The sequence below is a fragment of the Syngnathus leptorhynchus genome, chromosome 7 (assembly GCF_054491065.1).
Source record: "Syngnathus leptorhynchus isolate UIUO chromosome 7, UIUO_Slep, whole genome shotgun sequence".
NCBI classification, from domain to species: Eukaryota; Metazoa; Chordata; class Actinopteri; order Syngnathiformes; family Syngnathidae; genus Syngnathus; species Syngnathus leptorhynchus.
In genome coordinates this window covers 4,805,924-4,831,107 of record NC_141201.1, presented here as the reverse complement: position 1 = coordinate 4,831,107, position 25,184 = coordinate 4,805,924, and the positions used below count along the sequence as shown (strand labels likewise).

Here is a 25,184-nt window from a genome sequence, read left to right as displayed (position 1 = left end):
AATTCATGCATTATGCATGCTTTTTGGTTGTGGGACATTTGGAGAGGCGGACTGATCATTTTCACTCTACAAGAGAACACAACGGGGAGATAACAGATAAAGAGGAGTCAAGTTTGGCATCCCTTTTTCCAAATTCTTTATTCTCTTTTTTTTCTTCCTTATTTTACAAAAACGAATTAATTCATCTATGCAGCCAAACACATGTAACAATAGTTAACTCACGTTGGCGATAGTTGAAACAGCGCTGGTCAAAAGGGTCTGTCGGCCATTTTTTTTGTTATAATGGCTGCAAATCAAAATGGAGGGGGCCTTTGTGTGAAAGCGTCATTAACGCCTGCGCCTCACAAATTCATTTCCTGACATCTTAATCGTATCTTATTGAATAAACATGTGACATGATCATGCGCAGGCAGATCGCTTTACAAGACCCAATTTTCTGCACACAACAACAGTGTCTTCAGCTATTAATTAATAGTACTGGATCCATGTGTGTGTGTGTGTGTGTGTGTGTGTGTGTGTGTGTGTCTTGGCATTCCGGGGCAGGATCCAGACGCCAAATCTATTGAATTATTGATCGCCTGCCTGGCCAGTAATGGAGGAGACGGAACTGGGAAAGTGAACTGATCGTGGGAGAGTGCACTGTCCCACTCGGGAAGATGTACTCACGGTCCACAGCTAGATTTAGGCACATCTGTCCAAGAGATCCAAAACTGGGGTTGTATTGGTGTTTTGGTTGTTATTTGGAGTTGTGTAGTACAATGCAGTGTCAATCTTTACAAAGTATCAATTTTGAAAAGCTCGCAGGTTGGGGCAACATTGGCAGATACACAGCCTGTCAAAAGTCGGGACTTCAAAATAAAAGCACCACAGTATAATAAATATTAGATTTATAACACTTACCTTGGAGCACATTAAAAACATTTTTTAATGGTGATTTCTAAAAACACTACAATTAGGCCAAAGAAATTGTGTTATTAAACCGAAATCTTTTATTCTGATAGTGTGACCTTTGACAAGATGTATTACACCAATTTACTAGTGTACGTTTAAAATCTAGCTAAACATCAAGCACAGAGAATTACAATTTGTCAATTCAAAACAACCACATAATTCTAAAACAAATGAGCATTAAGCTAATTAAGCATCAACTAGCGTATTATGGATCAGCTATTTCTCAATAAAATATACATGACAGCAATTCTTGTTGTTTTGTGGGGGAACAGATTAAAGACATGTCCATTCACTTCAATGGGAAAAGATCATTTAAAAAAAAAATCGTTTTCGACTTTGTGATACCGTGTGATGGCTCGGACGCTATCAGGCCTTCCAAAGATGTAATACGGGAGTGGAGGGCCCTGGAGACAATGAGACGGGGACACACAAGTGTCCTGCTGATTAGACACACAGACGACCCCACTCTCCTCTCAACACACTCTTAAGACACACACAAACACCCCCCCCCCCCACCCAGTCAGACGGGAGCCAGGCAGGCTCTCACGGGCTTCTCGTTGTCTTTACGACAACCCCACATCATCACCTTGGCCTTCATACATGCTTCATCGTCAACTGCTGTAATCATTGCTTCTTAAACTGAATCAAATCCCACATTGTAAATTGCACACCTACACACACATCGATGGTGAGTCACAAACAGCACTCGGAATCCTTCATATCAACCGGTGGCGTCTTGTTGCTATATTTACCTCAGCGCGGCGGCCCCTGAGACAAATGCGCAATGTGCTCTCGTTTCCCCGCACTGGGCCCTTTTTATCAAATTAGAGCATGTTAAACACTCTCAGGCAGCCGCTCGCACTGACAGCGGAGGAGATTGTAAATACTGCCTTCATCTGCGTCGCATGAATTTGCCAGGGTGATGTACACTCAACGGCCACTTCATTCGATAACACTGGCGCCGTACGACAAATTGTACAAAGAAATAAAACTAAGTTGGGGATTTAATGGCTTCCCTATTGTGTATGTTTTAGGATCAGAAACTATTATTTCATTTAATTTCAAGAAAGTTAAAAGTGCTTTTATGGGATAGGGACATCAAAGTATTTTTCAAAAATTATTTGGCATAGTTTTGGGGGGAAATTCAATACTGGTGTCGATGCTTGGTATCGGTATCGTGACTACTCAAAAGTTGAGTACTCGTACCGGTCTAAAAAAGTGGTATCGGACATCCCTATTTTATTGTGCGTTTTTTTTTTTTTAGATCTTTAAACACATTTTAAAATGACACAAATACATTCTAGACTCACGGGTTTGTAAAAAATACTATACCAACAGTGCAATGCCTTTACCCGAAACAAAACCAGATTTTTCCAAACTGACAAACTTAGCATCCCACAATATCTTGCCTAAAGACATACACGATAAAAATGAACTTTCAGTAGGCGTAAAAAGCAGGATGATAGAAGACTGAGTCAGTCACTAATCTCTTTCTAAAAGTATCATATGTTTTCAATCTGTAGTTTAGCGCAATATAGCTCATTAGCCCGAGCAGATGTACTGAAAAAGGTCCAGCGAGTGCACGTCTAACACTGCACCGAAGACGACAGCCAACAGATAAAAACCCGACTTGAAAGGCATCAAAAGAATCCAAAGTGCTGAAACTGGCTCCCGTAGCACTCAGGCGAGCAATTAGGACGCCGTATCTGCGCCTGTTATCACATGCGTGCGGGGCCCGGGTGGCTGACCGCAGCACTCCTTGTGGGTTGGAGTCGGCATGCCGGTTACACACCGTATTTGATTTCACCGTAGGATGAAAAGTGGGTGTTTTGACCCCAACTGTGACTCGAGAAGCTTTCCAGTGGTGATTACACCCAAAAAAACAACTGCATCGATTCTACAGCTTCCTGCTTAACTAGCATAAAACCGAGGTCAGATCAGAACTGAATCGCAAGTCTGATTGTTGGACTGTTTCTTGTTTAAGGTTGCCTGAAGGGCAATCTGTACGATTTTATATTTACCGGCCGTGATTTTGTTGTTATTAATTGAGATAAAGAAAGCCATGAGGGACGTGGAGGAAACATTTGGCCCATAAGTTGGTAAAAATCGCTTCAGCGTGACGCTTACGGTGTCGCTTAAATGGATGAATGGCATTTCAATTCATTTCAATGGGCGAAAACTCATTTGAGATTGTTTTCACCTTCATGAACATGTGCTCCGCACCGCTGAGGTTTTGTCGTAATGGAAAAAAATAAAAATAATAATCAAGCCTTGGTTTTCACGAAGCGCATCAATCACCTGTGAACTATGAATGTTATTCTCTAGCACCGCTTGTCTTCCCATCGCTGTAAATCTACGTTTGTGCCATGGCAAAATCAATACATCTTATTTAGCTTTGAAAATATCTAACCGCGCTTGATATACGCTCGCAATTGACTTTTTCCTGTCGTTTACGCTCCAACTGCAGATGAGCGCCAGGATTTTATGAGACTTAAATACACGCATTGACCAAACATTAGCTGTACTTAGTAATGAAAGCAGCCACAATTATTGGCATGTGTCAACAGTTTATTATGATGATAAAGTAAAAGGAATTTATGCCAGCAAACCTCAAGGGCTGAGCTAAATATGTGGGCACATTTCATGCGGTGTTCACTTGACTTTATATGGCGTCCAGTTACATGCAGATCAGACGGCTGGAATCTGTTATTGATTTTTTTTTTTCCCCCTCTCATTTCCGAGCTGCCACAGTCTGTCCAATCTGGTCCTCAACAAGAATAGACAGAAGAATTATTTTTTTCTGTGTGTGTGTGTGTGTTCCAAAGATTGAACATATATGCTAAATCCTACGCTGACTTCTTTTTTAAACTACATTGGAACTTGACGCCGGAAGCCAAGCCCTTCCCGACACAGCGACCAGCTTAATTCTAATTGCTTCTAAAATTCTTTCCACACGAGCATGGCTTTTTGAAAAAATGTTAGTAGTCATTATCGTCTCCTACAAACACCATCAACAGATGGATGCGTTGTCTAATAAATAATCTAAGAAGTTTTCCTAGTGCATATCAATAGTTGTGTGAGCTATAGTGGAATTATATGCTAAGAGTTCAAGAGCTTTCCATGTAATAGAATTTTAAAGCAGGAAAGTGCTCATGTTTTTCCAAGTGTCTCATTTGGATTTCATTGATCCTGCCACTGGTGTCCCCTCGTTGATACAGCGGCTATTGACGGCGCTGTTGTTGCGCTAATCGGCCCGGCGCTGTCCCCCAGGCAGGAAACGCCACCGATACGACCACACGGGCATGCCCACGCTAATAAAGACGTAATGTAAGATGTCGGGGAGGCATGTGGAGTTGAACCCGGAGGAGGCTGGCGCTGTTTGCGGGCGAGTCGCTGACGGGGAGAAAAGGCTGATGCAAATTGATGTCACGAGCTGAGAGAAGGGCAGGCGAATTTGCGAAGAGCTGACTGAGCTGCTTTACAGGGCCAAGGAGGCATCGTAGGAGGCAGGACCCCCCTTTAGTGGTGCCACTTTCTATTGGATTACACTGTTGGCTCAACTATTTGTCTAATTAAATAGGCCCGGCGAGGTGAAGGACATTATCTCATTGTAAAATGGGAAGTAATATCCTAGCCGGCCTGGAAATACCCCGGGACAGAATATGTGGCTGCCTGAAAATGTTGTTTTCCTGCGAGTCGGTATGCGAACAAGTGCCAGGTGTGCACGTGTGAGTCACCCAGGTAATTTGTGTGTAAACAAACTCATCACAACTATCCAGATCAAGCCTGGGAAGCCGATAGCTTGAGGATGAAGTGGAGCTAAGAAGGACAAGTTGTCAGAGATGAGTGTGTCAAAGAGCCGGCACTTTGTTGCGCTAAAGAACGTTTAAGAGAGAGCCTCTTATCTTAACCATGACAGATATACCCTTTAAAAGGGTCAAAGGGGGGGGGGGGGGGGGGGGCAGTGTACAGAACATCTAAATATGGTATAAGACGCTGTAAATAAATGGCTAGTTGAAGTTTAAGGAGTTCATGGCGCAATGCGGGACCCCTAAAATGTTTATTCACATAGGCGTGATTGACATCAGGTGAAAGATGAGACTATGTCATATTTACCTGGAGGAAGACGTCAAGGTCATCAGTCCTCTTGCTAAAAATCGACCAAGTCTCTTCGTTCTTTTGAAGTGCACCTGAATGGGAAAGTGAGCAAAAAATATTCAAGAAAATTGGTGTTTATTGTAAGAGTATTGTGGTTGTAAAATGTAAATCATAAAAGAGTAAAAAATATGAACATGCTTACTTTCCGAGTAAACCAATTTAATATGGAACTAAAATAATTGCACATTGTAAATAATCCAATAATTGGTACAATGTGGAACCTCTATTTAATAATAATAATAATCATAATAATGATTATGATTATGATTATTATTATACTTATAATAATTATGATAATAATAATCATAATAATAATAAATAATAATAAATAATCGTAAAAACGTTATACTTTTTTTTTTTAAACAATTTATGCTTTACAGGGCATCTTTACAGTACAGAAAAATATAAAACAGCCAAGTCCTTCCCCCAATTAGCCCATTCAAACAAGGTTCCATTTCATTCCAAAACTGTTGGAAAAATCATCCTCAAATGATTTATTCCCATTTAGTCCCCAAATGAAAATATACACAAAGATGTGAACTGACAGAAAGCAACCATGTTGTAATATTCCCCCCCCCCCCCCCTCCACCTCCTGCTCTGGAGCGTTGCGAGAACATTAGAACGCGACTCCATTCACAGCTCCTTTAGCACTCAAATGAGACTTTACGAGGTGTAATTGTACGCCGCGCGCCGCTGCTCGCGTCAACACTTTTTCATATTAATCACGTTTGTTTACTTTATTGCCCAAAAGCCATCTCTCTTTCTCGAGTGGGCTGGATAAATACTGCGCGCCCTTGCTCTCCGAGTACTCCGAAAGCGGTGATGCAAATGTAATATATCTTTATAAGATTTCCTTTGGGTGATATTTACAATCCCGACACTCACATCCACAGTGATTTTCACTCACTACAATTGAAAATAATTGTGTGTGCATGTGTGTGTGTGTGGAGAGCGTGATAACAGCAACATGCTGGAGAAGCAGAACTTCTCATAACAGCTCATTCGATTGGGCTCCGGGACAGAAAAATGAAGCCGGCTTGCGGGCCGCAGAGTGGTGCGGTTCGGGGTGTCGGGTGGACACGGAGGGGAGATGGGAGCGGTGTAAAAACACATCCCGGTGGCACTATTATATAAGCATACATGCGGGATGGCAAAAATGGAAGACGACACTTTAAATGACATTATTATAAAATGCAATACTCCTGGAATGATCCTTTATTAAATTAGGCCCTATGATCCAAGATGAATTTCTGGCTTCCCTAATCCATCAAGAGGGGAATATTAAAAGATAGGCCTCCACCGGCATTAGACGCTCACTCCGTCTTGACTTTCATTATTCTGCATTAGGTGGCTGCTGGGGGAGAGCCTCTTAATGAGAATTACAATGATTCACTGGCCCCGGCCCCACTTCTGACAAGTCAAATATTAACTCCTCAGTCACAGCTGTCGGAATTAAAATACTTTGGAGCGCTGGACGCGCTAAATTAAATTGGCCTTTTATGTTCCTTAGACGGTTGACCCCCCGTGGGGCCGGCTCGCCGGCTCTGCAGCGAGTTCCACGACGCTCTCACCAAAACAAATATGTGGATCTTGTTGCTGCAACGGTTGTGGTCAAATATCCTTGGCTCATAGGTTTGCTAGTTTTGTTAGCATGTCTATGGGATTTTGCATTGTGGCTTAGCATTGTACTAATAGACGCTTATAAGAAACTTTGCTTGAATACACAACATCTTAAGTCAGGTAAATTTCAACTTCTGAATTTAGGCTTGATCGTCGCTTTGGGGGAGCGTCTCTCCCCGTTTGGCCAGAATCTTGCTCTACCGAACTGTTTTGAGCTCCTTACCGACAAAATCGATGGTTTGATTTCACTGGGAAGCGAGTGAACGGGAAAAAAACACAAATGCCGGTGACCTCTCAGTCTGAGCGTCTTTTACTTGAAATCACAAACATACAATATTTATATATAACACACACACGCACAAACACGCACGCACGCCCCAGGGCATGTCACCTCTCCCCTTTCAAAAGTCAAGTGAATGAATAAAGAAGTTGGATGGGCCTGATAAAGAAAGACAAAAACATCCAACTGGAAGACAGTGGAGGATTAATTCAGTGGGCAGATGGGTCCCGGTGTCAATTTATGCTATTCTGATCCACTCCGCTGAAACCAGAGCCTCATCCCAGCCCCAAACAAGTCACCTTTGACCCTGATGACAGACACAATACAGCTACTCCGTATTCATGCGCACTTTATTTGGACTAAAACCACCGCTCAGGCCTCTGCAGCTAAGGTCATAGCATTAGCATAAGTCATGCAGCAGCCGTAGCATTTGTGCTACTTGCTACGTTTTAAATCCAATTTATAAAATTAAAAACATGTTTGACCCAGGGTTAGCATAAAGGTTATTAATTACCAGCAAGAAAGTAATTACTTCCCGTTCAAAGAGCATTCCGTTTGCGGAATCTCACAGTTGCCTTCGAGGGGGAAGCAAAAAAAAAAAAAAAAAATCCCCCTTATTATGTAAGCTATTTGAATTAAGCACCGCTCTGACCTTAAGATTGAATATCCAACATTTTCATGGATCTCATTATATGCTCGCTCATAATTAGCTTCAAGTGTGAGGAGTGCATTTCAGCGTTTCTATTAAAATGAATCAAAACGTTCCGGCTCTTTGAACAGGGCCGTGATTGAGAGGCCACAGCCACGGCGGAACATCAGTCACTATTTTAGCGTTAAATAAGCGGCGTTAAAGACTGCTAACGCCACTAGCTTAAGCGCTCATTCATCAGCTCTCTCTCACTTGTCAATACTAGCGTCGGCTCGCAATCAAACAACCATTAAGAGCAAACAGCATTCCGATAAAGGAGATTTTCTTATTGAGGTAATCACTGGCCAGCGCGCGGCACTCGCGTTGGCGCTAACGTGGCTTGGCAATTAAAAGCAGGCGGGGACGGATCATCGTTTGAGGATGCCCTTTGCAGCTATGCAAATTGATGGCCAGTGAAAATATAATCAGCACGCCGCGAGCGTCATTAGCTCCAAAAGTTCTGAGAGGAGCCGGTTGGCTTGACGTTGGCCTTTTTAAATAACTATCACGGCGTCCATATTGATCAGTTTTTCTGAAGTCTGAAATCTTCACAATCGTCGTTCTTCTCCACCACCAGTGCAGCCATTCCGCTATTGATCCCTAGTGGTGGGTGATTGGTTGAGGCGTAATTTGAGACGGACATTGACGGATGAGTGCAAACTGTTTTTCTTTGGCTTGGGGGCGCGAGAGAGGGGGGGGGGGGGGCGGTGTTGATGATGAAGTCATAATGCGAATGACACGGTCAGACAGGGACCACAATGCAATAGAGTGCTGTCGAGACTAACCTTTAGAGAGAACATTGTCGAGGAGAAGGCGTCAGACGGTATGTTCCGTCACATGCCTCCAGAGTCATCTGCAATCACATGAGGGTAGTAGTTATAAAAAGTTTACACACCCCTGTCCAGGTGAAAAAAAAAACCCAAGAGAAATCATTTTAAAAGTTTTTCGTGAATGCGACCGGTATAAACTCATCTGCAGAAAAAAATCCTTTGGAAAATAGAAATAAAAATAAACTCAGAATGAGGTTGCAAAAGTGTAAACACCCACAGTCAATCACATTCACATTGATAACCATGAGTTTTAATCTGATTTATTATGAGCAGAGCCACACCCGCAGTTACATAGGGGTGTGCACACTTGTGCAACTACATCCTCGTAGTTTATTTCTATGTCCCTTCTCGAAAACAGTAGGTCACAGAAATGGTGGATTTTGTTGTTGTTGTTGTTTCTCAGCACCATTTGTGATTACAGCCCGGCGTCAAGTTTTAACCGCATCTCTGTCGGTGTAATTGCGTGCATATTGGGTTTTAATAAAAGTGTCGAATATCATCACGCGGCAAACACGCTGATCACCAGGCCGCTTCCACTCTTTGACAAGTCAATCTTTCATTGCCGCTAATGCTATTACACAAACACGCACGGGGAAAAGACAAAAGGCGACAGCTAGATTTAGAAATAAATCAGCTTTTTTTTTTTTAGACTTTTTTTTTCTTTCCCCTCCCTTCTTTCTTTTTGCTTCTGTTGATTTAATAATGCATGCAATGTGCGATCACATGCTGGTGGAAAACGTTTGCGCCAGTGGTGAAAGCCGGGGACATTTTGATTAATATTTTCCATTTATTTACCACGCTTTGAGCTAAAATTAGACGGCCACCTCTTCCCTCGGCAGGACAGCAGTGACTTTGGTTTCTCAGCCAGGCCAGTGGAACACACACACACACACACACACACACACACACACACACACACACACACACACACACACACACCACACACACACACACACACACACACACACACTCACGTTCCAGGGAGGGTAGGAAGGGAGGGGCGGCTGGCTCGGGAGTAATTTCAGCGGATTGTGAGCGGACAGTAGCTCCGCTGGGAGAGCTGGCAATCATGGGGGAAACAATGTTTACATCGATCAGCTGTCAGGAAGATTTATGGCCTCATTTTGCTGTAATGGAGAATTAGTGGGGAGATTATCAGCGACTCAACACCGCCGCTTGTTACCCGTGTCCAGGCCTGGCAATTTGTCTCTCCCCGGGAGCGGCCCAAACACTTGTGACAGCACCGGCGCTTTGCCCTAATTCAATCAAGAGAAAATGTTGGAATTAATTTGTTACAAGAAAATTTAAATATCTTCCAGTTCAACAGTGGCCTATGGCCACCGGAGAAAGAAGATACGAGGCAAGGAGGGGGGGGGGGGAGAAAAGGGAGACGAGGAGAGAGCGACTGATTTATTGTGCCGGGCAACTTATTGATCCGTTTCGATTGAGGACAGCGCGTAGAGGATTTAATGTGTAATAATTTCCAATTTAAAGCTCCTTCTCAAGATCACGGTTGTAAGGAGAGTAGAGGAGAAGACAGGCCGAGGTCGGTGTAGTCGGCCCGCTGCTAAGACTGAGCCGTATAAACGGAAATGGGTTTATCCTTTCTGGCATCTTCTATTTGACAGGAAAACAATTCATCGAATTTAAATCGACGTAATACATTTCAAATCGCAAAGGTTTAGATTTAGAGTAAAAAAAAAAATGCAATTGGAACATAAATGGAGTTACAAAAAAAAAAAAAAGTGCGGTTACGACGTGTGCCGGATACACAATCATCCCTAACCGCCATATTGTTCGACCCCAGCCGGAGCGCTGTCAGCGTGTTGACCTATTATTGATCAAAGCGCCCGCCGGCCGCTAAGCAGTCTTCAATGAGAACGGGCCGAGAAGGTTAACAGAAGACAACCAGGCAGCAAGATAACCATCGTACGTAGAGGTCACATGACACGAGGGGGGGGGGGCATGTTCCTAACACCATGCTGGATTTGATTTGGTGTAACATTTAGAGGTGAGATGAGGCTAAGAGGGATAATATTGCTGAAAAATAGTCCAGTGAGAATGATTTACTTTGGATGTATTTGCATTTCTTCTGCATCCACGCTTAGCGTCGGCTATAAACGCAAAACGTCTTTACTCGCAACTGCACATTCCAATATGATACAAGCTAGCAGCAGAAACATTCATTTGACAATGTTTATTATATGACTAGCGTAGATCTGCGCTGTATCATTCGGAGGACAGATTGTAATATTTTATGTGTCCACTAAAGCAGTTAAAAAACAACCAAAATATTCAGAACATTTGTGTACAAGTTCAAGATTTCCGGAGCTTTCTTCGTTAGCATTGTATACCATCTGCTTGGTCCAAAGAGGCAATGCCAAGGAGTGGGCACAAAAACACACCTGAGCGTTCGAACTTTAGCAACCTTTGCACACTTACAAGTTGAAATCGGTTAAGACCGAGGAGTCGCACATGGGAAGATACCATTGTGTGTAAAAATAGGGATCATTTCGGAGAGGCCACGTTTCCTCTCTTCCTCTAGCCAGCTTTGTTTATTACCATCTCAAGGCATTCCTCAATTCTACTCTGATTTTTAATTCTTTTAGCCGACAAGTCGCTGTCTGTTCCCGACCGCTGACGTTTGCGTGAAACACTTTTTACAAATTAGTGAACAGGCGGACTCTTATTAAAAAAAAAAAATCTGATGCGTACACATTAGCATGAGTTAATTGATGCCTAATTACTTTCTGCTGCCATGCATAAATTTGGGCTGCCTTCCCTTTCCGAGCCACGAGAGACCCGAGACGAGGGCGATGATTTCCAGGCTTGCCATAAATAAATGAATAAACATCGAGACGGGCCAGAGAGAAGCTGGTCTCACAGAGTTGCCAGGTGGGCAGGGTTAAAGACCAACTATGTAGGCGCACGCACACACACACACACACACACACACACACACACACACACACACACACACACACACACACACACACACACACACACACACACACACACACACACACACACACACACACACACACACACACAGCGGGAGCAGGTGCTAATACAAATGATCTTTGAAACTCACAAGAGGTGCCAGGCTAAGCACTGAGGCGCAGCATCCACACAAGTCCAAAAGAGAACACATTATTTATTCTACCTGAGCATCGCGTTTACATTCGGATGGGAGCGGATGATAGCGGCAACCTCGCTGCCTCTCTTGCCTAATTTGTCATAATTGCTCGCTTATTAGGTGAAGCGGGTCAGAGTCGTGGGGAGCAGGCTGTCAGGGCGCGAGGTTAATGACAGAGAGGAGACGCAGACAGAAAGTCCGGAAAAGTCATCCCGCCGTTCTCCATACAAAGCGTTGTGAATACGGCTGAAGCGCTTTTGACCTCTATGCTGGACTATATCGGAATGTTTGATTTTCCATTATTTTTGGCAGTTGTTGGAATATGTTAATGTTAAAATAAAACAAAATTGGTTGCAGGAATAAATAATAACACTGGAGAGGACGATTATTGATGAATTCAGTCTGACATCTTTTTTTTTTTTTTTTAACAAATTCTGACTGCGGAATTCAAAACTAATCTGTGGCATGTCGAGTTATAAACTTTGATGAGTCCAATCATAATATTCTGTTCACAATACAGTTTTAATTTTTCTTATCTGGAAGGTAAGCTGTGAAGAAGAAAAAAAAAGAAATGCTAGAAAAAAAAATGTAATTTTGGAATCAGCGTGACAATTTGAATTTTAATCAGCATAAAAATTCAACAAATTGTTTTCCAGTTGAATCAATGCATTACTAATACATCTAAAACTAAATTTATGGATCTCACTTGTCATGCCAAAAATGAACTTGTACAAAATGTCTTGAAAACATGAATTGAATGAATGGATTATGGGGTCTCGCCCAACCCCCGAGCAACTATTAATCAATTAAGAGGTGTGCCCAAGACTTTTGTACATATAATAAATCCGCAGTGCCTAACTTTTCATAGCACATGAATCACGACATGGCTGGCACACACATGCTTGAAAATATGAGCCAGTTGGAATGTGGCCTGGCTGCTATTAATTTCTTTCTAAAGGACCACAGAACACATTAAGTGAGCTCTAGCAGCGTGAAACTGATAGCGAGGCGGACTATGAGATTGCATTTAGCATGTGACCCGTTCAGCCTCATCCTCATCTTCATCCCGCTTGGTTTGAAACCCTAACTGTAACTAAATAAACGAACTTGGAAGAGCTCTTATAGATCTAACCAAAGAATCTTCATTTAGCCGCCATTTTGTTTTCCATCATAACACGGGAACGGATTACTGTACCTAATTTAGATTGTGTTTCATCAATTGTGTCTTTGCAAAGATTCAAAGGTGGGCTGTGCATTGCGGGTAATTATCAGCTGCCACTTTCTCGCCGACATAATCAGCTCCTTTTGACAGCTGAGTTATTAAATTGTCCCCCCGTACCTGATAAACATATTAATTTATTTCAAGATAGATAATTTCATCAATGCAGGATTGATATCGTATACGCGGCGGACGATGCCCTCTCCTTTTTAATTATACAAATATCACAGTTGTCAGAACACTGACAGATTTTTCTGATTTTCTTCCACTGCTAGTGAAGCTTTGATTAAAAGTGAGGCGCTGACGCTTGTCTATAAAAAATCATTTTGAAAGCTTTGTTTTATTCTCAAGTGTAACGGATTTATAACATTACCCCACTGAGAGAAATAAAACATTGAACTCCACTTTTTTTTTTTTTGTCAAATTGATGGATGGTATTTAAAAGGAACATTAAACCTTCAAGTTGCCCCTCACATGCTTTTATAAATCATCAGCGGTGTCCTCAAACTTGGGGCCATGTCAGTTTAACTGAAATTTATATGGATCATGCAGGTAAATTATTTGATAATGTATGTGTATTGACATATACACCGAAAACTGAAGTGTGCCCAAAAAAAAAAGAAAAAAAAAAATACAGTCGGAATGTGAACATTTCCTGTGAAATTTCACATTTCCTGTTGTAGAGAATTTGGAAGCAACTGTAAGCTGTACGTGATGATGACCCAGAAGTGACAGTGTACATACACACAGCTGCGCAGACAATGTCCCGAATTCTCAAATATTTTTCCACGACAAAAAGGATATCTGGGATCAGCACTGATATTTAGACAGCTCATCATCTCTGTTAGTTTTGTACAGCGTTCACATCCCACACATAATTTATGTGGCTTTAAGAAGCAGAGTCATGTTAGCGTGTGATGTTAGCGATGTGTGAGTGGTTGGGCGTGAGCAGAGGCCCACAGCAGTTTATTGTGACTGTAACTTACTAGGCAGTGTTGGCTTGGGATTCAGGTTTTAAATGAAACTAGAGAATGTCATTTCTGGAGAAATTGAGTGTGAAGGCTAATAGGCTGAATTAAAACTTATTATTATAACTGATATTATGACACTATAGCAAAAATCATCGTCTTGAAAAGTTAATCTGATTAAGAAGTCAAGGATTTTGGCATTCTTTGTTTGAGGTGACCCTCGTACACCAGGCCTTGGCCCACAGCAGTGTGATTGACAGCTGAGGTTGACCTCATCAGTGGCGGTGGGTCCCTGAAGACTGATCATGATGGAACTCTCACTAACAACACCAGTGATGGAACACCTCAAGGATTTTTTTTTTTTTTTTTTTAAATCCACTTTCCGAAAAGGCGACAATCCCCTTTGTGGGTCTTTGTGGAGCTAAAACGACTCTCATCCAATCGCAAACTTTCCACACTTGCAAAAGGTAAAGCGCTCAATAAAAGGATCGTCGAGTTGTAAATGAAAGTGGAACATAAGGTCTGCGTTGATCATTAGCCATCAATTAATCACTCAATTACCTAAATGGTACGCAGTGAGGAAACAAGATCTAAGACAGCAACATCAGTTAAAAGCATCTAATGAAGTGGAGCTGAATTCATCATGAAACAGCAAATAATTAGCAAACTGCGTCTCGGGGGAGCACTTCAAAAAGAACCTCAAAGTGGTTCGCTTCTTTTAAAAAAGCCAAACATAAACACGCCGCTTAGGACTACACAGGCAGCACAAAGCTGTCCCCCGTGCCTTTCATTTACGACAAAAAAAAAAAAAGATTCATCACCCAAAAAGTTTAGAGGGTGTATTTGTTTGCATCAGAAGACGATGACCTTTGTGGCGCTTTTGCGTAGATGAAAGCGGCTCGCCGTCCAAACATATTCAGCATCAACAAATTTACATAAAACCGGGGCCTGTCGCAGCTTTGGTCCGCAGTTAGGAGGGTTCAACTCATCGGATTTTGTGGGGCCCTGCTGGGACCCGCGTATGGCAGCGGTGCTGAGAGACTCGTGGATCACTCGGCGGCGAGACTGTTGGGAAAAGCGCAACGTAATTAAAATGACACAAACAAAGTGAATCTAATTAGGAATCCCCCGCGCTGGAGCTCGTTAGCGGCTGACACTGCTAAATTATTTCCCTCCGTGGAAATAAATGAGGCCACTTGTCTGTACGGGTTTGAGGGCCGCAAGGTGCTCGGGGGACAGCGAACGCGCTGCAAGTAATTATTGTTAAAGTGCAACTTGGAGAGTCAAGTGCCGCCACACCGAGTCATATGCTCTTAACATATTTTGACAACTGCAGTCGCTATTTGCGAGGGTTGAGGACAGCGGTTTAAATCGTATATATATCCCCAACTATGATCCCAAAACATTTGATTACAACAAGACTTAAAGGCATGTTCTTTGACTAACAGGATAACAAGTCACCAAGTTATGAAATTCTTTTGTCTATGTAGGATCTTCTCATACTGCCCTCTGGTGGCCGGAGTGCACACACCACAAGTAGATGCAGTGAATTAATCATAATGGACAATCGATTTAAAACTTAACATTTTATTTAACTGTCATTACTAGATGTTTTTATTGGGTAACGTTACACAGTTAGCTAGCTAGCTTACAGAATGGTTAGCGCCATTACTTCTGATAGTTTATTGCTGATAGCTTGATAGTTGATTTCCATTCGCATTAGGATTCTTAGTTGTTGATTAGGGTCGTTGATTTGGGTGTTTTGCATTTTAGTCAATTTGTTGAATTTAACAAGATGCAGCAATGAGTAAACGGCTACATTAGCTTCTCGCGCTAGCTAACTCATCATGACCATAGTGCCAGACACATACGAAACATTTAACTTGCAATTAAACCTGTGTACCAGTGAGATATTAATTTGAAAAACTATCTTTACGGTTGAGAAAAAATTCTTAACTTGGCAAGTTTGTTCCGAGGAATACATCATTCCAAATTGTTTTGAATATGGGCCAAATCGGTTGTCGATCAACGTCGTGAATTATAGTCGAACTTTGAGGTGCCACGCTATATAGGTCAGCAAACAGACACCTGAAAACATACGATTTGCTCGGCGAACTGGGGTCACACGACTCAGTCGCCCGCATGCCATCCCACTAAAAAACACACAGTCATCAAAAACAGTTGATGATCCCGTCTCTCAGTCTGTGGTCTGGCTTTCAGACTTATGCCTCCACTCGCTCATTCATCCACACACACACACTCCTCAGCTTGTGTGGTGAGGTAAGTGAATCCAGTGGCTGGTAGTTTTGAGGGAGCCAGGGGAGCCATTGAGAGCCCATTAGGAGGTTAAGTCGAGGAACCTCTCCATTGTTCTGCTGTTTGATTCCTGCCCTGTGACCCGCTCTCTGCTGGTCGGAGCCTGGGAAACCCCGTTAGTGATGATGATGGGAAATAAAAGACCATCGCACCTACCCACAGAGGCACACACACGAAAAAAATACACAAGTGGGGGAACAGTATGGAAGCACTGACTGTCGGATGAGTCTCTAAGGGCCGGTGGCTGATGTGGAAGGGCGGGTGGGATTTCCGGCCAGACGACAGTAGCGGAACATGTGGCCAACACAAAGGACAAATGAGGAAGTTGGTGATGGCGGAAAAAAAACGAGATGGCGGTCCAGCAATGCATCCTTTTGCAAGGTTTAGTTACAACTAATGGCTTTGTGGACCATTTGAATCGTCAACATGAGGAAACTAGCGGAACGGCATTAGCTATGTTTTGTCTATGCGTATTATGAATTTTCCGTCCGCTAAATATCGGAACCGGCATCGGTTATACAAATCCGTCGGCAAAGATGAAGTGAAGATTTGAAAATGCCTTTAGATGAGATCAATATCACTCACTGCGAGCCGAGTATGAAGATGGAGCCGTGACATAGCTAATCTACGAGGAGGCGCAAATAAGACGATCAAACAACATCCCATCTCATTTCACAACGAGCCGACGCGGGCCCGGCCGATGGAAATGAGTTGAACGGGATCGATGTGTTTATTTGTTTATTTATATCCTCGCTGAACACATTTGGAGGAACGTTTTCACCGAGCAGAGCGGACGAGAGGGATGTGCTCGGCGAGGGACTGAGAGACATGTGGAAGATGACGCCGTGGTGGGAGCGAGCGAGAGGAGGGGGTCGGAGGGGGGGCGAGGCTGGATGTCTTGTTTGGCTGATAGTAATCTGACAGCTATTAGAGGGCGTAGGGTTAGGGACCTGCTGGCTTGGGGTTGGTGTGTGTGTGTGTGTGTGGGGGGGGGGGGTATGATATACGCATCCCCTCACACTGAAACCAGCCTGTGTGTGTGTGTGTGTCTATGACTTCATTCTTCTACATTCAATTCTCTCTTAGCCTCCCCCCACCCCATCATTCATTTCTCACTGCCTTTCTTCCTGCCCTCCGTCTTTCCCCCGCTTCCACTGTACATTTGGGTGTCTCGCCATGTTACAAAGCCGTGCCCTTAATTTGACAGTGTCACGGAGATCCATCTTCATTCTCTCACTCTTTTCATAATCTGATCCTCTTCCTCTAGCATGCAATTAGTGCCCCTCCTTCTTTTTATCCAACCTCCACGTCGAGCGCCGTCTCCGCTCCCCCTTTCGCGGGCCCCAGAGCGGCGTTCCGCTGCCCCCGCCGAATGGCCTGGATGATTGCTACAGCTTTCCCTGTGCAATCCATTTAGAGCCGGGGTCCTGTAATGAATATGTACATTGAGAGAGACCTCGGTGTGGGGAAGGGGGGGGGGGGGGATGCACAGGGGGGAGGGGGGGTCACGAGCAATCAACCTTGAATTCAATTATGCCAGTGAAGGTTAATGACTGTGCTCAGTGGTCAGAGGCACGCGCCGCAGCGCCCATTAAAGCGGCTTGTCAGAAGTGACAGCGTACGAGGCGTGGGGGGGTGGGGGGGAGGGATGGGGGGAGGGATGGGGGAGGAGTCACGTGACGCACATCGCCAGCTAGATGGACAGATAGATAAAACGCTGTCAGTCAGAGGTGCTAGATTACATTGAGTTGGCCCCCAACAAATCAGATTGTAAAGTTCTGCAACCTCCTCCTCCGCCCCCCCCCCCCCCTCCTTCCTGGCTTCTCACTGTCTCCCCCGAGGGTGAAGCTGAGCACGCTAGCTGTAATATGATTAGTCTACATAAAGACGTGTCTGGAGTGTAATTCACTGCTCACTAATGAGGCCCTGTCTGAACCCAGGACAGATGAATCGCCCCTACCCACTGGCGCTGCTCGCTTACCTGGGGCTCGGGTTCTACCCCTCCCACCCGGACCAAGCTTCACCTTTCTTCCTCCTCCCGATGTCCTTCCTTCACATCGCCCCACAGGACCCCCGAGTGGGTCGCTAAGCGTGTCCCTGGCATCACACAGCGACCTGTCAGTCATGTGACCTCCCAAGGCCTAACTTGTGACTTTTCTTGGACTGTTAACTCGAAATCTCTTCCAATTCAAGCTGGGTGCAAAAGCCAGGTGAAAGTCATTCCATTGAGGGAAAATCTCATTTGCTTCGATATGTGATGACGTTTAAAATTAAAAGGCTGGTCTGAAACCGAGGTTATTATAGTTCACAAAAACTAAAGATTAAATTTAAGTGAAAAAACATCTTAAATGAAATAAAATGAGTGCTTAAAAAAAAAAGGAAATCTAATTGAAATGACATTTTACATTGATAAATGTAGCTAAAAATCATAAAAATAAATTTAAAATGAGAATTTTAAAGAGTTTTTGCACATGAGCTTTTTTTGATTTATTTTAAATGTACTCATTATTTTGGGTGGGAAAGAAGAAACAATTTCCAACGGTTGTTAATTTGCATATATAGTTTACATTACTTACAAATGTACACTGCTAAAACATTTCATACTAAAAACTAATCTAAAAAGTAAGGTAAAAAAAACAAAGCTTTATACTTTCCACCTAAAACAAAATAGGCCAGCAGTTCAACGCCAACACAACACAAAATCTGAAGCCACTTAACTTTTTGCCTTGATCCTAACTCATGGAATCAGAGATATACGCATAATCAATGAATCAATCAATCAGAAATTGATTTTACAATAGAAGGCAAAGTGTGTCAAATGGACGACATGAGCTCACCAACTGGACATTTATTGGCACCATCTGTACGCATTGCCGAGAAGAGTTGGATCTGGCAGTGAATACATAAGATTTATGAATGGACCAGCTCAGGTCGTGGACATCTCCTCCTCCACCACTAATATGTGCGCAAAATATAAGTGTGTGTGTGTGTGTGTGTGTGTGTGTGTGTGTGTGTGCGTGTGTGTGCGTGCCCGAGCTTATCCTGCTTAACCTGCCCAATATGTGAATCTCTCTTCTGCTTTATTTCCACAGTATCCATCAAGACGGAATATCCAAAAGCAAATTTAGGGATGGGAGGAAAAGTTGGCCATCTCCCTTTAAATAGTTTATGTTGTACGGCGATGAAGAAAATATCAAATTTACCATGAAAATGTATGGAAATTGGATCAATGCTATTACGGCGGCGACTTTTTTAAAGCAATATCTCCTTTCCAGCGACAGTCCATGCGCCGATGATAAATAGATGCTAGTCGGAGAGACTTGGGAGGGTCTTTGCTCCTTGCGCGGCGAACCTGCTCGCCCGTTATTGCATTTCAGCCAAACAGGATCAACATGCATACTTAGGAATGAAGCTCCCCGAATAAAGCCGCCTCCCGACATTGCCGTCACGCTCTGCCTCTCGTCCTCACTCACTTTATTTGTCATCAAGAATCTCATAGCCTTCTCGCCCGCCGTGAAGAGTCAGGTTATTGTAAATAAGATGAGATTTTCCTGCCGAGTGTGCGTGAGCGTGTGTGTGTGTGTTTGCGCAAGGCGACAGAATGGCTTTCAAATGGTGATTCATCAGCTTGTCAGAATCAGGCATCTCTGAGACACTCATAATTGTGTGTGTGGCTTTGAGTGACAGCCCCCCCCCCCACCTCACACCCACACGCACTTGATCTGACCCTGTCAGCGTCTCACGCCCCGTCCGGCAACGTCAAAGCGCTCATAATTCTCCTCGTTTATCGTTGGGCATTTTTTTTTTTCCAGTTAGTCTGCCAGCTGAACGGTATTGGCTTTCCGATCAATGTGCTGATTGTTACGAAAGGGAGGGCTATTTATTCAAAGCGGAACACTTTCTCTGTCTTCGCAAGCTCCTTTTGATGGCGCTGATATCGATTTTGGTATTCATCGCAAGCGCCGATTGCATTTCTGCTATTTGAATGGAAAACAAAAAAAACATGAAGTGATCATCCTCTATAGTGGATATTTGAATATTGAGTATTAACACACAGATGAATTTTCTTCATCTAAGAAATCTAAAACTGTTACCTGTAAAAGATTACATTAGATGATATGATCTTTATCCAAGTCCCTCTTAACACTCCCAATTCCATTTATGGACGATCCGTCCTTGTCGTTGGCCGGCTGCTCGGGACAATGAGGCCCTGGAATGAATGCAGGGAAGTGTGATAATTATTGCTATTCTGAGAAGCAGACCCAGAGAGCACGAGAAGGAGGCAATTATTGTTCTGCAGCGAGGGAGGGGAAATTCTTGTTTCCTTGACAAGACCTAAATATTTACTTTCCTCCGACGGACAGCTGACTCACGCTCGAGGACGACGGCACGCACGGAAGGGCCCTTAGCCCTCAATCTGCCGTGGGCGCACACAAACACACACACACACACACACACGTTTTCACTCAGCACATGCACACCCAGCTTCCTTTACTGATTAGCGAACCGCGGTGCCACCGTTAGTCTGGCGATAACCCGTTTCCCATTTTTGGCCATCAAGTCACGGTCCTTTTTAGCGTTGCCCCAGTAGGTGACAAAAGACTGCAGGAAGTGAGACGGCTTCTGTGTTATGAGCTTGTGTCGCTCGGGATGCAGCCTTAAAAAAAAAAAAAAAAATGAGACAGAAGTCCAAAAAAAGTGTGCAGGATTGTGACTCGCAGTATTGGTGGGTGTTTGTTGCCAATTGGAATGTTATTGTCCTTCTGTCCCAAATGTTGCAGTGTTTTTGTTGTTTTTATTTATCTCGTTTGGCCAGTCGGTGTGTTTGTGTGCGGTCAATCTGCCGCCACGATCCTACACACACCTGCTTGCGACACAATATGGCCGCCTCCTGTGTTCAATATGAGAAAAGTTTAGCCCAACTAAAACGGTGCAAAAAAGACTGCAGGGGCAGCTCAAATTTGAAAATCAATGTACATCATGCATAAAATTGTATAAAATAAAATAGGAAAATAATCAAATTGATTTTTTTCGATTATATATGCAATTATTTTTTGAAGGCTCTCTTCATGTATTTAGAAATAAATGTCTACATTTATTTTAATTTTCCTTCTTACACTTTGTTTAAGCGCCACCTTTTTACGGAATGATCGCTGAACAAAAATGTTGTGCTGAAGTCTTGCGTGAAGTCGATTGTCCATCGGTTAAAACACAGATTTTGTGTAGCTTTAGATGAAATATTGAAACCAAATGACACAGTATCAAAGTCATACTCCCTGAAGCTTCCCTTGAAAGATCCCATCTTTCTGTGTCCGATAAATTGTATACCTCCGCATGAGTCAGTGAAATATTTCGTTCAGAGATATATTTAACGATTACCGCTGTGTTCACTGAATCACTCCCTCGTGAAAGCAAGAGACGATAAATAATATATTTTTCTCTTTAAGCTGTATTTCTAACATGAAAAAGTAATGCTTGCTAATGCTCGCGTTATATCACATATTTTGTCTTTTAGTGGGCTTTAATGAGCGCCGGCGCTCGAGCAAATTAGGTGCGGGAAGTTCCTGTTAATTACAAGTTCAATTATGTAGTTTGAATGCATTAATCAAAATGTTGTTTTTTCTTACATCCGTTTTTTGTGCTTAGAACGCAGAGACGGGCTGTGTTTAGAGAGGAAAATGGCGAGGCGGTTGAATCTTCTCAGATAAACATCAATGACCTGTTATGCCTGCAAATACAGTCAACAATGGAATATGTATTCATACAACCATCAATGGTGTCTAAATTTGAGAAAAAGAAATATTTTCTTTAGGTTAGTTATTGTCGCTCAGTATTGATCACTAAACAGTTATAAATACAACAGTATGATCAAACGGCTTTTAAATTATCATGAACTGTTTTACTCTTAATATATATATTTTATATTTTTTTTATTAAGATAAATGTTGAGTGTATTTAATGTTTTGTGGGTGCTTTTTGGGGTGTTGAAACGTATTAATTGCATTTCCATTTATTTCAATGGGGAAAGACGATTTAAGATACAATTCCTTCAGGTGGCAGGGAGGGGTGGTCGTGGAATGAATTATTTGGCGTGATAAAATCTGACCTCCCCAAAAAAAGATTTACGGATATGGTGGGGTTGTTAAAAAAAAAAAAAAAAAGTACTCTCATTCGAAACTTATATTTAATGTCCAAAGTTACAGATAGAAATCACACAAGATGTTAGTGTGAACTCTGTTTGTTGTCAATATGGCTGTAGTAGACGCATCAACAAAAAAATCCCCCCCCTAAAAGATAAATTAAGAGTTGAAAGGTGTGCGTTATTTTCGGGAAATTACGGCTAACCTCTAAATCAAGGCATTCCTACTGAGTTCTGTGAGAAAGACAGATAAATGTGCCATTTTATAAGAGGCCTTAATTCGACAGCAAGATTCTTGGCACTGGACATTGAACATACCGGATCAGTAAAACCAAGCGTGCAACAGCAAACAGTACATTTAACAAGAAGAGCAGCGAGAGTGAAACAATAAATGTCTCCCCGAGGTCAAACAGAGAGTGTATAAAAGACACACTTCCTTCTAATCAAGTCCAGTAAAACAGTCCACTATTTCCTCTGCGTGCTTGAGTAGCAGGAAATACACAACCAAACAGGAAATGTTAGATGATAAAACCTGGAAGCCAGCGGACGACTATCAGACCGCAGAGGAAGAAAAAGTTTCAACATTATGATATAGTCGAAAATATCAGTTGTCCGTCAAACAATCAAAAAACAAGCGAGCCAGCTACAATGGTTGTTGTGGCGGCTCTTGTCGGCCATTTTAATTGAGCCTAATCCACTATTCATGAACAGAGACAACCTATTGGCATCCATTAATCCTCACAATCAATGCCCTCTTCAATAGTGGCTTATTCATTCATTCGTCCAAACATTCCTTTTTTTTTTTTTCTAACATTTAGTATGTGTGAATTGTGAATCCGCCATCCTGTCATGTCCCAGCTGATGAGTATCTGTTTAGAGGACGCAAGCCCAGCACGTGTCGCCGACGCCATCGGATTCACGTGTGAATGGGCGCGTCACTGCGCACAAAGTAAATCAATTAAACGTAGGGGAATATCTCAAGGGAGGAATGGGCGGGAGAGAGGGGGGGAGGGGGGTTGTCGTTTCCGACCCGCGAATCCCAACGGACCTTTAAAATCCGCAATATAACTCAAAATGTAATCTGTGTTTCCATTACAAAGCCCAAGCGAGTCTGGCTGTCATGGCGGCGGCACGTAAATATCTCAGATTTATACTTTTGAAAATGATGCTGCTAAAGATAAGCGGAGCATAGTCGGGTTTAATCATGGGATGTTAGTAAAGATGGTAGTTAATAAAAAAAAAAAACTGAAAAAAAGACGATTTTAAGGGTGTAAACGCGTCAACTGAAGCTAGAATTGAAATTTAGCAAATTTTTCAAACATGAAACACAATGCTGCTTTAGAGAAACAATCTGACCTTTGACCTTAACTCCTGGCGTGATGTGAGCACAAGTGTGAGATGAGAACAGTGGAAACAAAAACAAACAAAACAAAAAAAAAAGAAGCAGCATTCTAATTGACATCCTTTAAGTTATCTGCCAGATAATTATGGCCAACAGCTGTACACGCAACAATGGGACTTATTAGCATTCTGCTGCAAGTGCGGCATGCGCATAAATATGTACACAATCAATACGCGCTGGAATCACTTGTACACAAAAAGAGCCGAGCCACGAGAGAGGCTCGAGTGATTTTGTAGCACGGCGGGCTGGCGTGGCTTTAAAAATCCACACTCGCTGCTCGTTCTGCCTCAAAGCCATGACGGGGGGGAAACCCACTGAGTTTAAGAATATGCGCTCGGCGTCTTAGTGCTAATGTGGGAATTAATTATGAATTAATTAACATGACACTAAGGAGCTGCTACTTTTAAACAGGAGGGGAGGAGGAGGGTTCTGTGAGGGAGACAAAGACGTCCGTATGTATACGATTGTCTCCGGGTTATGAATCGGAGAATGTGCCGAGGGTTCGTTTCTCCCGGCGAGCCTTTAAATATTTCATGCTTGATACACGAACATGAGCCACGGCGCAATTAGAGGCCCATTATCCTTCTCGGGCCTTGTGCTCCTTCCAAACAGGGGCCTCCAAAGCAGCAATAAAGAGCCCTGTGATGAGCAATGATAACACAGATGATGAATAGCAATACTTATCTTTTAGGATTTGTAATGAAATGACATCGCTAAGCTAACCTTTGTTATTGTTTGGATCATTTGTCAGATCAACTTTTTCTTTGGGGGTGGGGGGGGGGGGGGGGAGCTTCACTGGTTTCATTCATTTGATTTGACATATCATGCTTGTGTGGGTCTTGGCAATAAGGACACGGGCATTGCAGCATATTGGCGAGCTCATTTGCCCCCCCCCGCCCCTTCCCCTTCAGAAAAAAAAAAAAAAGTGCCCCCTGGGATAAACACGTGTACGGGGGAGCGCGGGCTCGCCGCCCCAGCAGCAGGTGGCCCATTGCTGCCTAATGAACACGGCAATCTGTTACTATCGCAGCCTCGCCTTTCACCACACAATTAGGCGACTAAGCATGTCATTATTTCGGGGCCAACAAGAAGAGCCTCTTCTCTAATTCTATCTTTTCATTCCTGTTTACTCACCCACACTCCCCTCATTAACGAGAGATTTTCCAGTCCATGCTAATTGGTTTCAATAACATTCATTTTAGTTGAAAGGAAACGATTCTGTTAATTGAGGAGCGTGGCGAGCAGAGAGAAAAAAGAGAGAGAGAGAGAGAGAGAGAGAGAGAGAGAGAGAGAGAGAGAGAGAGAAAGAGAGAGAGAGAGAGAGAGAGAGAGAGAGAGAGAAGGGCTCAGTTTCATTTTCAAGTGTATCCATGAAATGATGCCTTTCGAAAAAGCGCTCCACAGGTTCACAGCTAATGAAATTAAGGGATGCCGGCTGTGGGGGGGGAAAAAAGGGGGGAAACCCAAATTAAAAGCA

At 43.0% G+C, this 25,184-nt stretch overlaps 1 long non-coding RNA gene across 1 annotated transcript in view; it reads right to left on the bottom strand.

Annotated features, from left to right (window-relative positions):
* Positions 1–127: 127 nt before the first annotated feature.
* LOC147054306 (uncharacterized) overlaps positions 128–25,184 on the bottom strand; it is a 47,781-nt gene continuing 22,724 nt past the window's right edge. The window contains exons 3-5 of the long non-coding RNA XR_015066640.1: positions 8,483–8,550; positions 5,068–5,141; positions 128–1,355 (exon numbers count right to left, since the gene is read on the bottom strand). This is a non-coding gene — a long non-coding RNA (uncharacterized LOC147054306). The remainder of the gene's footprint in view (positions 1,356–5,067; positions 5,142–8,482; positions 8,551–25,184) is intronic.